Source organism: Lutjanus erythropterus, chromosome 13 (assembly GCF_056507025.1).
Source record: "Lutjanus erythropterus isolate fLutEry1 chromosome 13, fLutEry1.hap2, whole genome shotgun sequence".
NCBI classification, from domain to species: domain Eukaryota; kingdom Metazoa; phylum Chordata; class Actinopteri; order Lutjaniformes; family Lutjanidae; genus Lutjanus; species Lutjanus erythropterus.
Window position 1 is genome coordinate 15,394,636 of NC_139329.1, and position 17,196 is coordinate 15,411,831.

Sequence of the window (17,196 nt, forward strand, 5' to 3'; positions counted from 1 at the left end):
AGAATTATAGAGGTATTGGTGACTGCAAAGACTCTGACATTAAAATACTGAAGGCAAATAATGTGATCTGGTCAAAGAAGTGTGTATAGGTCTTGGTTAAACTGTATGGGCCAATTGTTTCAAGTAGCAAATATATGATTTCACTTTAGTATACAATACAGTTCTATTGTAATGTTTCTCTACTTACCCTCTAGTAATGTCAAATAAGTGTGTAATAAAGGATGTAATACTGCCTAATAAAGAATAATAATTTTCAAGTTTTTAAATGAAGCTTGTAACCTCTTATTAGTGTACTGTAAAGTGTGACCAAAATCACTCCCAAGTCATAATAATCATCTCAAGAGGCTGACATTAATGCCCTTTCCTCATTCTACAGATTCCTGCTATCAACACGCCGTCCATTCTGTGCTCACCCTCACTCTCACTGAGCGTGTGTGACTTGGACTCCTGCCCACAGCTCAGCCTCAGAGGTAATGAGGGAGTTCAGTGTTAGCATGATTATCTCTGAGAGTTCCCCTCATCTCCCTGTGCAGGCCAGATCGCTGCAGTCCTAATGGTAAAAACCCACTACTCCTGATCTCCCCGCTGAAACTCTCTGACACCAACCTACCTGCACGGGTTACGGATAAGTCGCCTGCGGCCCTCCCCGCAGCCCGTCTGCTGCCTATTTGTAACACTGGTGCTATTTTCTGGATTTTTTGCAGCAGTTTCCCATCCTCTTTTTAAAGGGTAAAGTGCCTCCAGGGTGTAATTTGGGACCTAAGCCGCACTTGGTGCGGTCCCACTGTGAATGCCTGACCAGATTTTATTGCAGTAAGATTAATACGCCCATCAGCAGTGAACTGAAGTCACACACTTCTCATTATGGCCAATGGTTTGGCCTGCTTCTCAACTTCCTTTTTTTTTTGTTCTTTCTCTGTCACACTTTTTTTTCTCGCCATGTCACAAGGAGAGCAGTATTTGGCATCTCATTTCATGGATCTTCGTTCTGCTTTTTCAGGGTGGATGTGGGTCGACATATGCAGAAGTCCACTGGGGGAATAGCAAAAGGGAGAGACAGAGTGGGAGAGATCAAAGTCTGTCATATCAACTCCACTCTGTGTGAGTCAGCCTACCAACATCGTGAGAGGCAGTGAAGACATCCTCCCAGACACAAGAAAATGTCATCAAAATGCTGGCATTATAGACAGTGTCATCTATTTTTAAATAGAGAGTCAAGTAGAGGCTTATGTCACCCTCCAATAATAGTACACCACTGATCCATCTATAAAGAGGCTTATAACTTGCTTAGTGGTGCTGTGAAATATTAATGCTTTATTTGAGGATGCGGTCAAAAGTTTCCCTTTGACAGGAAAGGCTGTCAAAGCTGTCAGTCAGAAGAAACAGACAAGACAGGAGGAGGGTACAGTTTGCATGCTCTAATGAACAGGAACTTATTAGCGGGAGTATGTCTATTACTGTCCCACTTGCCTCCCCTCTTTCATTAGCTGCTTATCACGCCCGTTAGTGTCTTCTTTAATACTTCACATTTTGATTAGCATATGATCCAAGGGAGAAGAAGGAAAAATCATTTTATTAGTGTCAATTACTGCTACAAATGACAATTTCACTGCCTAAATTGTAATTTTACGTTTCCTCCCTGTCAAAGAACAATGGCTGTGTAATTACAGTAATGAGAAGTGCAACAGAAAAATGAATTATTCACAATCCTCTTCCTTTCTTGTTCTTTTGAACTCCACCATGTCTGTTTGCTTGGCATCCGGCTGGATGTATTAATCACTCTGCATGGAGAACACACATTCTGCATGCCTTGTTCTGCAAGTGAGACATTCAGGTGCAGGAGTGCTAAAAGCAGAGCATGAATGATATAAAAAAGAACCTTTTCACCTGCATTGTGTCCACTGTTCCTGACGAGGTATGGTGTAGATCTCTCCTCTGCCCGTAGGTGACACTGTTGTCTCATATACTGCTGGTGACTCTGAAAGCAAGGTTATGTGATGAGTGAGCAACACAGATGTGACATGATAATGTGTAGGCGATGAAACAAGCTTCCTGACAGTTACTGACGACGATGCCTATGGATGGTGCCGCTCATATAGGTTACCATAACCTACATACACTAACTCTACCAACTCCTGAGGGAAATATCACAGAGGCAGAAGAATGGTACATGAGAAAGAGACATGAGAGACGTGAAGGGGGGTCAGATCGCATTCCAAGAAATGCAGGACCAGTTTGTTTTGACATACTGTACTGTGAGTCTGTCACAGCAGGTGGCAGCCCATTGTCTTTCAATTAATGCATCTCAGAGTTGGATGCCCAGCACAGTTCTGCCTGGTTATCAACGACTGCTTATCTTTGACTGTCCATACTATTGCAGGTTCAGTGAAACAGCCTTTCTTTTGAAACAAGACACTGAAACTACACAGAGGCTGTAACCTCCAGCAAACATCATATTATAAGAACATATAGAAGACTAAAATCATATGTTTGCTTAGAATGTATTCTTGTTATTGGGGAATATCTCTTTGATGTTTGCACTTTGTACCACTAAGTTAATATTTATACCTGCTATAATCAATATTTTATGGATCAAACTAAAGGCCCTTTCACACTGAACAAAAAAACCACCAACGCTTATTTTACATCTGCTTTTTGTCTTTAGTGGAAAAGAGGACAATCATTGGGTTTTCATCAGCAGTTACTTAATATGACTCCTGACAGCTGAAAGAGAATGTGAAGCAATAAAATAAAGCAGAAACCTGGAAGTACAAGCAATAATGCAGTAATGCAGGAGAGAAACTAAACTTTAAACAACAGAGATTGAGTCAAAAGTTACAAAAGTACTGTGAGATGAACACACAGAGACTTTTAAAAACCTCTCTGCTCTCCTGCACACGTCTGAGCTGAGTTTTAGCTTTCCAATGCACATCAGAAACAAACTGAAAGGCAAGTTTGATTACTTGTAATGTGAAAGGAGTCAATTGCCTATTTTTACTGCATTTACCCACATAAAATACATGCATACCTGCTAATTTTGGTGTAAAAGCTGTATAAGTGAAAGGATTTGCATGTAGCGATAAACCCACAAATAGTTACCACTCAACTTTGCAGTTCACTTTAGTGTTACACAGGAAAACTATTAACAGTAACTGATTGTTTTGGTTCCCTTTCACTGCTCTCATCAGCACTATATTGCAGCTGGCAGCTTTTTTCAGTGAATGAGCTTTAAAAATTCATTGTTTGCTGCCAAACAGCAGGCAAAGTTTGCAGCTAGTTGGTGAACACAGTGAAACATTTAGCAGCTAAAGACCCAAATATTTCATGCAGGAGTTGGTGGAGACCAAAAACAGATCTAAAGAAAGTGAATATTGGACTATTTGTCAGGTGGCCAGAAACTTGACTCCAAATGAATTAATGCTGATGTGTCATTATTTGCTAACAAGTTCATCATATTAGCTTTATAAGAGGAGCTGCTGGCTTTGAATAAGAACTACTTTCTTTCTGTGATAAAAAGAAAGTAGTGCCTACATGAAACAACAAATTCTGTGGGTTAATAGATCATGATTTCTGGAAAGAGACATTGCATCTGAGTTTTTCAAATGTATTTTTGGTGGTTTGAACACTACAAGCTGAACATCATCTACTCCCATTATATTCGAGAGAGGGCAGACATCTCTCTGACTGAGATCTGCCAGACTATTTCTTTGCTGGCCAGACATAAGAGTGCTATACATCTTCACATCTATGGTGAAAAAATGAAAAAGCATGCTACCAAAATGTTGAACTATTACTTTAAAACCTCAGCATCTCAGTGCGGTCCTATAAAAATCATTGTACAAGGCAGACCTACAGATTTAACATCATGACCATGAAGTGCCCACACATACAGTATTTAGTCACATACCAGCCCATTAGCAGAGACCCAACAGCAGTGGATCAATTCCAAACTAGAAATAAAAAAAAAGTCTTTTTAAATAGCTGAACTGGCTTCACTCTCTCTCAGGCGAAGAGCATCTCAGAAATATTTCTTTTACAATAATACTGTCTAAGCACAGAGAGGAAACCAGTATTGTTGCATGTTTTATAATGAATACTATGTTAGGAAGCGGCTGAAAACTATTGCTCTCATCCTCAATTAGCATTTCATTGTTCATGTCTTAAACATCCACAGCTGAAGAGGTTTAAAGAGTTCTTAACCAATTTGTATCTCAGGACAATCAAAGATGGCACGTCAAATGATTCTACAACTTGACATAATACTTGCATTTACATAAGAAACAGATTTACTCTGATTTTCCGGATATCACTGAGTATTCATTGTTAATACAAATATACTGGACTACTACAGCCACATACTGAATCAGTCAGTATGCATGTTGTTGATTTCATCCACCTTATTCTAAAAGGTGGCTTATTGTAGTAAAATATGTATCTAAACCATCAATATCAAAGAGATTTAGTGGGCAAAAATAAAAAAAAAATCCTGTGATGTAGGACTTTATTTGTACAACCCAAGATTTCTCTTTATTTCTATGCTAAGCAAAATTGTTATTTTGAAAAGACCAATGTTGGTGAGTACAGCACTACTTGATTTTGATATAACTGCAAGAAAATCATCAAAATTATTTCTTTATTTTGAAAAACTCCTGCCCTGTCACCAGTCATCAGAGTGAGTTCAGTGCAAGGACACTGGTGATGTAGTTCTAACATACAGTTCGATGGCTTAACTACTCAGATATTAGCATGGCTTATGGGTATAGCATGTTGCCATGGAAACATATGCATCTAATCCCTGACCACCACTCATAAAATAGCACCCCTATTAGTACAGGTTAGTGGCTAAATTTGGAAAGATTAGTTGTTGAATAAGAACATCATGTGACTACCAGCTCTGAAGGTTGAGCCATATTGTCAGCAATACCAGGGGGCTGATATTCTGGTCTCACTGAATTAGCTGTAGTGCCTTCAGAGCTGTCAACCTTTTCCTGAAATTACTAGATACCCCTCACTGTGTGCATATGAATCTGGTAGCATGATAATTCCGTGAACTGCATGTTGGAGGGCAGATTAATCAATTTTGACCTGCTCATGCTGAGCTGAAGCCATTTCAAACTGTAGGATAATATCATATATTGCAGTTTCACACATTTTACAGGTGAATATGCGCTCAAAGAAATAATAGAAATTAGAAAACAGTGGGCTCCCTTAATAATGAGGTATAATTGTTGTAGTTTGTCATATTTTAGTGGTGAAAGAAAGAGTTAGGAGCATTATTTTTTTGTTTTATGTGTAAATAGTACTGCTATTTATCCTCTCTTGGCAAATCTGTTCACATAGTCTTTTGGGACCCCAGTTCCCAAACTAAACTTGTTTTTTTTTCCAAGTTTACAGCACTCACATGACCATATATACATTGTGTGAGTTCTTGGTTGCTGCTATCATTCCATCTGTCCATACTTACTTAAGTTGTCCTGTTCTAGTGAGGCTCCACTGCAAGAACTGAGGGACAAAATTCACAGACCTCTGTTATGTGCAATAATGCATTTTGAAGTTCAGCTGAAGCTACTAAGAGGCTTCAATAGACTGAGTTAGCCAAATACCAAAGTTATGTTCTTTACGACACAACTGTCTCTTTGTGTTACTGTCCCTCCACTGCAGTTCAGCAAGAAACACAATTTGATTTGAACCTCATATTAACTTCAGTTGAAGTTTTGGGTACATTTTTGTACGGAACAAGAACTGTAGACTGTAGTGTTTTTTTTATATTTACCACTGTCAACAGTAATATTTGCTGTAGTAAGTAGGTGAAATAGGGTGAAGAGTATCCCCATAAAAAAACACACTTTGCACATTTACACACAAGGTACAGCAGCCATTTAAATCCTGAATACATTGGAGCTGTCAAAAAAAAACAAAAAACTATTTCCTCTGTTGTCTCTAGAGAGTGTGCTCTGTCCGGTCAAGTTTATTAATACAAGTTTGAGTTTTGCTTTTTAAATATTAATGAAAATAACTGCTGTGACACTAAAGTGTGTATAGAAATATTTAAAATGACTGAAAGTCATTAAAGAAAATTGTTACAACAAAACACTCAAACATCAATACAACATACAGTAAAGAAATCAACTGGAGAGCTTGCACTGCTCAACATCATTTAACAGAGGATTTGATTTTAAGAGAGACTGCTTTCACTCATTTTAAATGTGTGTAAGTGAAAGTAATATGTGTAAGTGCACAAAGCATCTTTCTTAATGGGGAAACGCTTCACCTTATTTCACCCACCTGCATCCCATCCTCGATAAGCAAGAATGTTATTTTTTATGACCCATGATTTACCTGCAGTCCACTTGAAAAAGAGTGTAGGCACGTTGTGAATGTGCATCTTACTATTTGAATAATGTGCCCTTTAAATAACAGGAAAATAGTGATATGAAATAGTGCAATGTGCCAACAGTGCACCTGACTACATCTCACTGCAAGACCAACAGGCCCATGGGCCCCCAGATGACTCATCAGTAAGTAATATTAGATTTAATGTTTAAGTAAGATTAGATTAAGGTGAAGCTAAGCATGCATAGAGTTAATTAAATGTCTTAAAACATCGTTCACATGTTCCAGTGCCCGTCTTTCAGTGCTGAGATCATGCTTCCACCAATACAACATTCAGTAGTCTCATATGGGTAGTTAACTCTTTGCAATAATGACAAACACACTTGAACTTGTTATTTAAATTCAACAGCTTGTTTCTTTGGTAAATAGTATTTTACAAGAGACAAAACTATGGAGTTTCTTCCATGAAGTTTACAAGACTGTTCTATAAATAAAGCCATAAATTACTAACCAAAAGTAGCACTGTTCCCCCAATAATAGATCTATTTGTGTCTTTTGAGTTTTGTCCCTCAGCTGTGTTTCAGTGCTATAGTTCAACATAGTTCATTAAGAATCAATTAGCAGAAATGTGAAGGGTGGCTCCAGACAGCACCAAGCATGAATGTGCAGAGACAAACAAACAAACAAATGAGCCTACAGGTTTTTCCCCCCATTCAGTATAACTTAATGATGCATTTCCAGGCTCCGCTGTTTCACGATGTTTCAGATCAAACTTTGTGCTTTCTAGTTTCAGAAACAAAAGAGAAAAGATCATTTTCATGGTGGATTTCTAGTATCCATCGATAACTGTACATGCATAAAAGACTGAGAAACTGTGCATCAGTATAGACTTTTTTTCTGACCTTTTCTCAACAAGCAGCCAAGGATGGATGGATGAGAGGGAGACAGGAAGTGATGAAGGAAGGAATAAAAGCAGTGTTGTTCCAGGACATGTGAATAACACATTTGGTTTCTAAAAGTGACTAATGTCTGAGCCCTCCAGCCTGCCACCACTACCCCCCCCCCCCTTTTTTTTTGTCTAACTCTCCCTTTCTGTCTGTCTTGCTGTCTCCATTATAAATTAATAGGTTCTCAGCAGGGAAATTTAAACTGTAATTTGAAAGCTTTTCTGAACAACTTTGACAGTCTAAAAGTGGCACACTATGCCACCTGCCGAGAGAACAAACGTGGGGAAAGAAGGAGGATGTGAGAAACTGTATAGAAAGAAATGATCAAGTGAGGGGAGGAGAGCAACAATTAGCATTCCTGAGGCTGCATGTGTAACTAATTATGTGTGAGCATTGTGACAGGGAGGCTGTTGAGTGCAGTAATGGGATCCCTGCTGCTTAATGAACATGTCACAAGCCTTTGTCTGAGCTGAAGGAAAGAGACAGTGCTTGATGACCAGTGGGTATCCTGCGGACATTGTGCGTGCTGCATGTGTTTTTGTACGTGGTGTGTATGCGTGCCTACAAGACGAGAATATTTGCTAGAGGGTGATGGTTGTAAACATGTTCTCATAGAGAGGACAGGCATTCTGTCTGGCCAACATTAACATTCAACATATTGTTAGTGTGTTCCATGGTTACACGTCTATTATTACATCAGGGCTCCTATATGTGCATACTAAGAATGAATTAGGATTCACACAGCATCCATAGGGCTCTGCATGAATTAATTCTTCTCTTGACAGTCAGCCATGAATGGGCGTCTATCACTCTGACTTTTACTGAAAATTATCCATGAAAACATTTATAAAAGTGGGGCAAAAAAATGGTATGAGAGTGTTATATGAGTGCACATTGCTCAGCCATCAAGAAAGATGTTTCTAAAAAAAGGAGAAGGTAATGAGCTGTGGATAGATCTAAATCTTGATTTTGAAGTCAGCAGAGACTTTCAGAATTCCAATGTTTTCCTTTATGAATGATGATTATTTATCATTGTTCAAATAGCACCCCTGGTGAGCTGTCTCAATCAATAATGGTTTCAGCATTTGTATGCACATAATCATTATACAGGAAGGCAGCATTCATTTGGATTCTGAGATCTTCTGCATGACATTTAGCTAAGGCTATGTCACCTCCTAGATTGAAATATCTACAATTATTGGATATATATATATAGCCCACATGCTGAGTCAATTTTAATTAATATGCAATATTAATTTTTTTACAGAAATTAAAATTCAGCTTTTCTTATGACTTACAGGGTCCAATTTATTTTATGTTTACAGAAATAACAGCCTTGCTTGGAATAAAAAATAAAATAAAATAAGATAAGAAAGCCTGAATGATTAGGTGAAAAAATAATAAAAACTAAAAACATCTGCTACATTATCAAGCTTTTGAAACTAAATGTTTTCAGTTAAATTCACACATTCTATTTAAGCCTTGCACCAAATCTAGCCAAGAAAATATTTTATTCTACATTTTTTATTATTCATATGACAACATATTAAATGACGTAGTGTGCAGGTTTTTCTCTTGACGAGATTTATGCAAGTCATTGCCACTTCAAATGTCATGTCTGCGGTTTATGTGGCGCAGGAGAAATGCTGCTAATCTACATTTCCAAAGTTTAACAACTCCTCTCATAAAGTAAAAAAAATATACAATTTAGAGAAACTCATCAATACAATTAAGTCACCATAATCACTTTATGGAGACGACTGTGAGAAGAGAAAGATTAATGGTGTGGAAGAGCTATGAGGGAGGGGACGTATTCTTCACCATCTTGCCCCTCTCCCTCACTTCCTTTCAGCTCCCATCTTTTTGAACAGCTGAAAAGTCTGAGATACATTATTGGAGCTAATCAGAGTCGAATGAGGAAAGCGCTGAGGTGAGACAGCAGAAATTACCTCCCTCCTCAGCCTGCCTGTTCTCTGTGCCCTCTTTCACTGAGCCTCTGTCCACATGTTCTCTGATAGAGGTGGAGGGGGACGATGGCGGTAGAGGTGTAGTCATAGAGCTGCGACTATTGCACTCCTAAGTCAAGAGGGTGATGAAATAATTCTCTAATACAATGAAGTGAGAATGAAAAGAAATGAAGGTTACAACAGAGGGTGATTAAGACTTAATGTAGTTTATTTTTTCTTCTTTGTTGTCCAAATGGCGCCAGTTCGAACCAACATACCAATGACTTTATAGAATTAACTTTATCCAGCATGTAAATAAATGTTACAGTTACAAATGTGTAATCAAATACAGATATATTAAGTAAAAAATATAAATTTTAAAATACATTTTGAATTAAAAGAAAGTACAATATACTACCATGCACAGTGTGCATTACTGACTGTAAATGAAGATGGATGCCGCAGCTCAGAGCACGGCTATCTTGCGCTGGTTGGAGCCTGTGCAGTTGTGATTATCATCGGAGCTGTACTTTCGAGATCCTGCCCATGCAGCAAATCGAGATCTAGACTACTTTGTGATCAGAAGTTATTTAGAGATTCAGTTCAGGGTGCAGCTGTGGCATGAGTCAAATTTTAATGTTTCGCCATGAAACAGGAAGTTGCTGTAAATTCACTGTACATCATCCAATCTGCCTCCAAATTCACAGTTGATTATCTCTGGCTTCTGTCCTCAAGCAAGAGGTACCTTTTATTTAACTTTTTAACATTTATGTCTTTAACAGACACGGACGGACAGTTGAGATGAGGACAGGAAAGAAGGAGACAGAGTAGAGAGATGGAAACTGAACACAACTGAAACGTTGTAGGAGATCCAAATTACCTGTGCCTGGAGTACGTGATTGTTTGAATGTATGCCAGTGTGAGTGACCAGTGAACCTGAAGCTTGTCCACAGCTAATTTCAAATAATACAGGACTGATCGTCCTAATTTATGCGCCTTCATGACTGTATGTCGAAGTGATTCAGAATTCTTGAAAAACATTTTTTATGGCTACACTCTGGCCACAGGCATTATTTTTTAAAGTCATCCAATTTTTATGAACACCATTCTCAAGAACACATGAAGGGATTTCCTCAAAATTAGCACAAATGACCACTTTGGACTTGAGGATGAACAGAATAGATTATGGCAGGAAAAGGTCACAGTGATCTATGACCTTTTCCTTGGCCATAACTCAAGAATTAATTCACTTATGACAAAATTTCACACAAATGCTGCCTTTTTTCCAATATAATAGAAGTAAATGTGACCAGGGTAAATTTATTTTTGATGTTGCTTTAACAACACCATCTAGGAAGGAGCCTAGGACTCTTAATTTGGTGCCTTTCATTCAGGGGTGAGTAGTAGGATTTACCCAAAAAAGGACCCAGAAGCAAATAAGTCAAATAATTACAAATAAAAATATAGACTACATTAAAAAAATTTGTTAAAGATAATGTAAAAAAGGCCTTGTTATAAAAGGGTATAAAAAAATCTAAGAATTAAGGAATTTAAGATAAAAGAGAAGTCTCTTAAAAACCCAGTCTCCAGCACTGAGTCCACTGAAAGTCCTTTTTCATTTCCTGATGATCTGGCTGTGGCCATCTTGCCCCCATCCTCTGCACCACAGTCCTTTTTGCTACCACTCCACATGTACGTCATCGCCTCTGTAGCCTGCAGAGAACACGAACAACCACCAGTGGGGAGCCAGCTGAACAACAGCTCCCAAGTCCTGACCCACCCTTCACTCAATCATACTCACTCTTTGTCTGAACATTGCACCCCAGCTGTCCACAGTGTCTGCCTGGATGGGTACAACCTGGTTTCTGCAATGGCGTCCGGTCCTCAAGCCTCCCAGCGGCTCCCTTGCTGGATGTCGGGGGGTTGGGCCAGGGGATGACCTGACCTCCTTCACCCTGGCGTGAAGCCCTCCTTTCCCATGACTTTCTCATCATGACAAGCCCATATGTACACTTGAGGGAGAAGAGAGACCTACATTCATATTGGGTCTCACCTGAACTACAGGTAGGCATGGCGCTGCTCCACCAGCCTTGTCATCCCCTCCTCAATCCTCACTCCACCATCCAGCTTCTCTGCTGTTTTTTCCATGCTCAGCTCCTTTTATCTGTGTTGCTCCTCCCCGACTAGTCAAAAAGAAACTGCACACAACACAATACATGTAGTAATTAAAGCAAATTATAATGCAAATCATAGTGCGCAAAACAAAATAAGAAAACACCTTATACTGCATGCAAAAACAGGTCATGATTTCTGGAAAGAGACACTTGCTGTCAGCCTTACACTGTTTATATGGAGTGCACACATTCTCTGTGGGGTTAAACAAGCACTTTTCTATTTGTTTCTTTGTCTTTGAGTTACTGTTGTTGTTGAGGGAGATCCCTTCCTGGAGAACACAGGGCTGGGGACTATTAGGTCCCCCAAAAATCAAAATTCAGTCATTATCTACTTACCGATTGAGGGTCGGGTTTATTTTGTTAGTCGGCAAAACACTGCTGCAGTTTCACAGGAAAACATGCGGAATGAACAATGTAAAAGAATGGTGACCATTTTTCAAACAGGAAAAAACAACTTGAAAAAAAAAAATAAAATGCCTCCATCCAAGTCTACTAATGTCCTGACATGCCGTTTGCACGTCACAGCCCAGTTCAGACAGTGTGCATGTGCTTGTGAATGTGGCTCCAAGCTAAGGATCTACAGATTTAAGCTAAAAACATGGTGTAAATAACAACTTGGCATGGTCATGGACTTTAAGAGACTTGGATTACGCGAGTTGAGCAGTATGGAGGCATTTTCTGTTTTTATTCTGTTGCTTTTTTTTTTTTTTTTACATTTGAGTACTGATCACCATTCACTTCCACTGCTTGATTCTGCAACACTGTTTTCCTATGAGACTCCAGCAGTGTTTTAATTCCTGGAGTCAGCCCATGTATAAACCATGTGCTGTCAAGTCAGAAAGGGAATCAGGCTTTATAGTTGGGCTTCAGTTTTTGCCTCTTTGGTGTCCATCTTGTTTTCCACTTGTGTGTTATTTTGTTTGGCAGAGTCACTTTATATGTTCACTGCTTGCTCCATAACAGTTCACCTTCCTTGGCTATAGAGACAGCTACTCCATGAAAGAGACTGTTTATTCACTTACAGGTACATTCAGGAATTAATTAACCGTATGATTGTATGTTTTTTGTTGTTGATGTATCTATTTTTTCACTTTCTCCCCAGTTTAATTTAATTATACATGGCTCAAGATTCAGCAGTGAAGTCAATTCATAGTTAACTATTTACAAATGTATGTTCACACAGGTATTATTTACATATTTAAATATTTACAGCAACAACTTTAAAAATGGTTAAAATGATTTACTGAATTTTCCACCTGTGGTTCATACACATTTACCTCTGTCTACCTAAGTCCTTCTAGCTTCTGATTGGTTAGTTCAGTCATGTGTGAGTTCTAACTAGGAAATATTGTTGCAAAGCTACATGAAAGTTATCTGCCATTGTTCTGCTGTTTTTTCCTATTAAGAGTAACCCAACCAACGCAGATCAAACCATCATGTTACAATTGAATGAAGTATTTTTGAGTATTAATGTTAAGAAGGGACAAATGGAGGGTAACCCCATTTACTTTTGTAGCTTTCCCAAATGCTACTGGGGCTCCGCACTGCACCCAGGTGTATATATCCCCTTTATCCAGTCTGCATAACGCAGACTTTCTCATTCCTCTGTTGTCATCTGGTTCCTTTGAGGTGTAGTTTTAAGTGTGTCTTTCGTTTATCTTGGGCAGTATAAAAATACATGCACCACCATTTCCAATGTTCACATTAACTAAACTTTGAAAACTTGGCTTGTAAAAATGTACATGCATAGGATATCAGAGGTTTTAAGTGGTCGATTTTGGTGATTTTAATGCGTTGTGTTTCAATGAACTACAGATTTGTTGGTTGTGATCTAGACATCTTTGTTATGAAAAGTTATTGAAAGATGACACCGACAAGTGTCAGAGCCTGATGACATCTATTTGCTAATTAGGACTCAGTCACTGAGCCGTTTACTGGCAACAGGAAGTAAGCATTTTGTGGCAATCATCATTTGATTTTCGTAAAATGTTCTCAGTGTGGTCTATATTTGATATACTGGAACATAACGCATACTTAGTGGATGTTCTATTGCACCATCTAGTGGAGACAGGAAGTGACACAAACATGTGACAAATTGGAGCTTTGCCAAACAGCTGACATTGGTTGGATGCATGTGGTGATGTAGTGGCTTGATCATTGTTGCTTGCAGCTTTAATTGTTTTTCTTTCTCTCTCTGCTTTTCAATCACATTTTTAGAGGGGCTAAACATGCTCAGTAGCACATCAAACTCGGCACACACATCCGTTGTAGTGAAAAATGCTGTCTCATATAGGTTACGGCAGTGGGCATGACTAAGTGACTCAGCATGTGGGATACAATTTCAAGTAACCCTTCCAACCCTGTTAACCAGCAAAATTATAATGATAAACACTGACATAGTGGACTTCAGTCCTCAATTATGTTTGGTTATGTGGGTGTCATGTCTGCCTGTGCAGAGCTGAAAATGGATCACAACCTCACCCCGACTGGGGGTGGATGTCCAGAGTTGGTAGAGGGATGACAGGTGGGAAATAATTGAGCCGGTACCCTTGGCAGGTTCCCTAAATTGAGGTTTGGTGCCTGGTAGTCAGCAGCTGCCTACATGCTTACAGTAAAAACACTGCTACATTTCCTCTTAATCCATCATATCAGCAGTCACAGAAAATCTTGATTTCCTCATTCGCTCCTCTGAGATGTATTTCCTCATTCCCTTGAGCTGTGTGTTGCTGTCTTCACCTCTAAACTGAGGCATTTTGATACTCGGGAAATAACAAGCAAGGTGAGACCAGAGCAGTAAAACTGGAGAAAGGACTGAATTTAAAGTCTGAAAGATGATCACAGAGAGGTTAGATAAAGGACGTTTATTGACGCTAATTTGAAGTTTCTATATGACAGCAGGAGTTGAAACCAAGAAAAATGCAGCAACTTCAACTGATTGTTTGTCTATGAATGCTTTGTGAAAAAAGGGGTACAAAAACAATTCTTACTGAAGGGCACAGGTTCTTTCTGGAACCATTTTCTTCTGAAAAAGAAACTTTTTTGAAGAAAGGGTTTGTCAAGGCTTCTTTGTAAGACTAAGGGTTCCATTAAGAACCCAAATCCCTTGTTATTCAAAGAACCCCTTTAAGAAGAACACATTCTTCATTGTTGAATTCATAAGAACTCACTCATCAAGGGTTCTTTGTATCACATTATAAAAGGGTTCTTGGTAGAACCCCCTGAATGTGTTCTACATAACAAAATGCCCTGGGTTTTAGATAAAACCCTTTGAAAACAAAAGTTTCTTGTTAGAACCCCCGGAGTGTGTTCTACATAAAACCCTTGGAATATAATAAAACTCCCTGGGTGTGTTCTAGATAAAACCCTTGGACCATAACAAGGTTCCCAGTAGAACCCCCTCAGTGGCTTCTATATAACATCATTGGAATCTATTAGGATCTAGATAAAACCTTTGGAAAATTAAGTGTGCTCTACAGAAAATCCTTTCAAAAGGTTCTTAGCAGAACCCCCTGCGTGTGTTCTATATAAAACCCTGGGAGTATAATAAACCCCCCTGGATGGGTTCTAGATAAAACCCTTGGAAAACAAATCATTTCTTGACAGGGTTCTTGTTTGCACCCTCAGAAGGTGGAAAGGTTACCGTATTTTTCAGACTATAAGGCGCACTTAAAATCCTTTAATTTTCTCAAAAATCGACAGTGCGCCTTATAATCCGGTGCGCCTTATGTATTAATTCTGGCTGTGCTTACTGACCTCGAACCGATTTTATGTGGTACACGGCGCTCAAAAATCTGTCAAAATGTTTTAGTACGACTTTGGTAAGCTACGATTCCAAACTCAAGGCTATCAGTCACGCAGTAGAACATAGGAACAGAGCAGCTGCGAGAGAATTCAACATTAATGAATCAATGGTGCGCCTTATGTATGAAAATAGACCCGTTCATTGATATCGCGCCTTATAATCCGGTGCGCCTTACAGTCTGAAAAATACGGTATAAATAGAACCCTAAGAGAGGGTTCAGGGTGGAACCATTGGGAGGGTTCTCTGTAGAACCACTCATCGGTGGCTGTGGTTGGCATCTTTATTTCAAAGAGTGTAGTTTATTGACTGGCCATTATATAACTGCCAGGTCTGTTTTTTTTCATACAAGATTGAGAGTAGATAGGGAGGTAGACAGACTCACCCACACATTCATGCTCACACAAACAAACAGAAATGCCATGTGATACTTGCACCAGTATACTATCACCTCCTCAGTATGTGTCACCTCAGAGGATGATCACCAGGTTTTCCAAAGCAGTTGACAGCCCCTCTGTCCGTTCTCATTGTCCCCGCTGGCAGACCACTTCTCCCCCTGTCCCCTTGCATTATCTCTTTACACATGGCGCTGCTAGCCTACGGATGGACAAGAGGGCTTAAAAGGTTCATTAGGATTTATTTTTGTTCATTTTGTGCTCTGCCTATGGAGTGTTATGGTTGCCTCCACAGCAGGTCTGACCCTGCGGTTCAAACGCTCTAACAGCCCATAAACAGAGACAAGGCCTGCAGATGACAACCTGCCACTGCCCGGGCTCCGTCATCTGCAGCTCACCAAGCCCTTTAAATAGGTGTCTGGGGTGTCATCGTCTCTGAGGGCTGCCTTATGGGGAGGTGTATAATAAAACCAAGACTATAAACCTGAGTGTAAGTGGCACAGCCTTGCCTGTGGCTCGTGCTGCAACTTTTGAGCAGCAGCAGCGGGGAGCAGAATGCAGGCTGTGTTAGTTGTATGAGAGAGAGGAAGGAGAAGAATGAGACAGGATAAGAGAGAAGTAATGAAAGAGGGGCTTTATGACATTAAGAGATGAAGGCAGTGAATCAGCATTAATGTCAGACTGATGTATTCCCTGCACGTTCTTCGTGCGTGCTAGTGTTTTTGTTTATTGTATGCTAGATTATCACAGTACCTTAAGATATGTTCATTATGTGCATTTAGAAGATGTAAACTGTGAATGAAAATTTAATCAAATTACAGGAGAAATGTATCATATATTTACTGCGCTAAATCATAAAATGACCATGATGTGTCACCAGAGATTAAAGAAACATACAAAGCTGAAATATCAGGTTATTTGGTCAACAACAAGACAGCCATATTCTCATTTGAGTTTATATCAATGCCAAATGTGCATTGCATGATTTAGCGTCTGTTTTTTGAGTTGTAAGAGATGATTGTCTTGCACTCCTGCAGTGTTCCTGACGCCTGCTGGAGCTTCCTGGAGTCTGGGGAGAAAAGGGCAGGGTTGAACAATTCACATCAACCATAGTTTGTATATTAAATAGGATATCAGCCTATTTAATGTACTGTCTATAGCTCCAACTTTCTGTTTGGATTGTAGTACTCGCATATGAATGCTCTATTGTTACATATTGCTCTTTAAAATGTACACTTTCGTCCACCTGGTCCACAAGCAGCTTGTTTCCTGAATTTTTACACTTTGCACTTTCAACTTGTGCTTAGTAATGCACCAAGCCACACTTATTTCAGGGTCTTGTTTGGGTGCTTTTTAAATCATTTAATAGCATAGTGCTACTGGCACCAGCTACATGTCACTTCCAAAGTACGGTGAGTCTGTAGTGTCAAACAGAACAGCCAGTAAAAAAAGGCACACATCTATTGTAAATAATGTAATGTACTTGTACCAATGAACATATTTCCCCCCAGGACTGGGTTGCTAGAGAACTGTTTCAGTGTATCAATGTAATCTTGATGCCTCTACATAACCTACATAAGCAAACAAGACCATAAGTGAGAA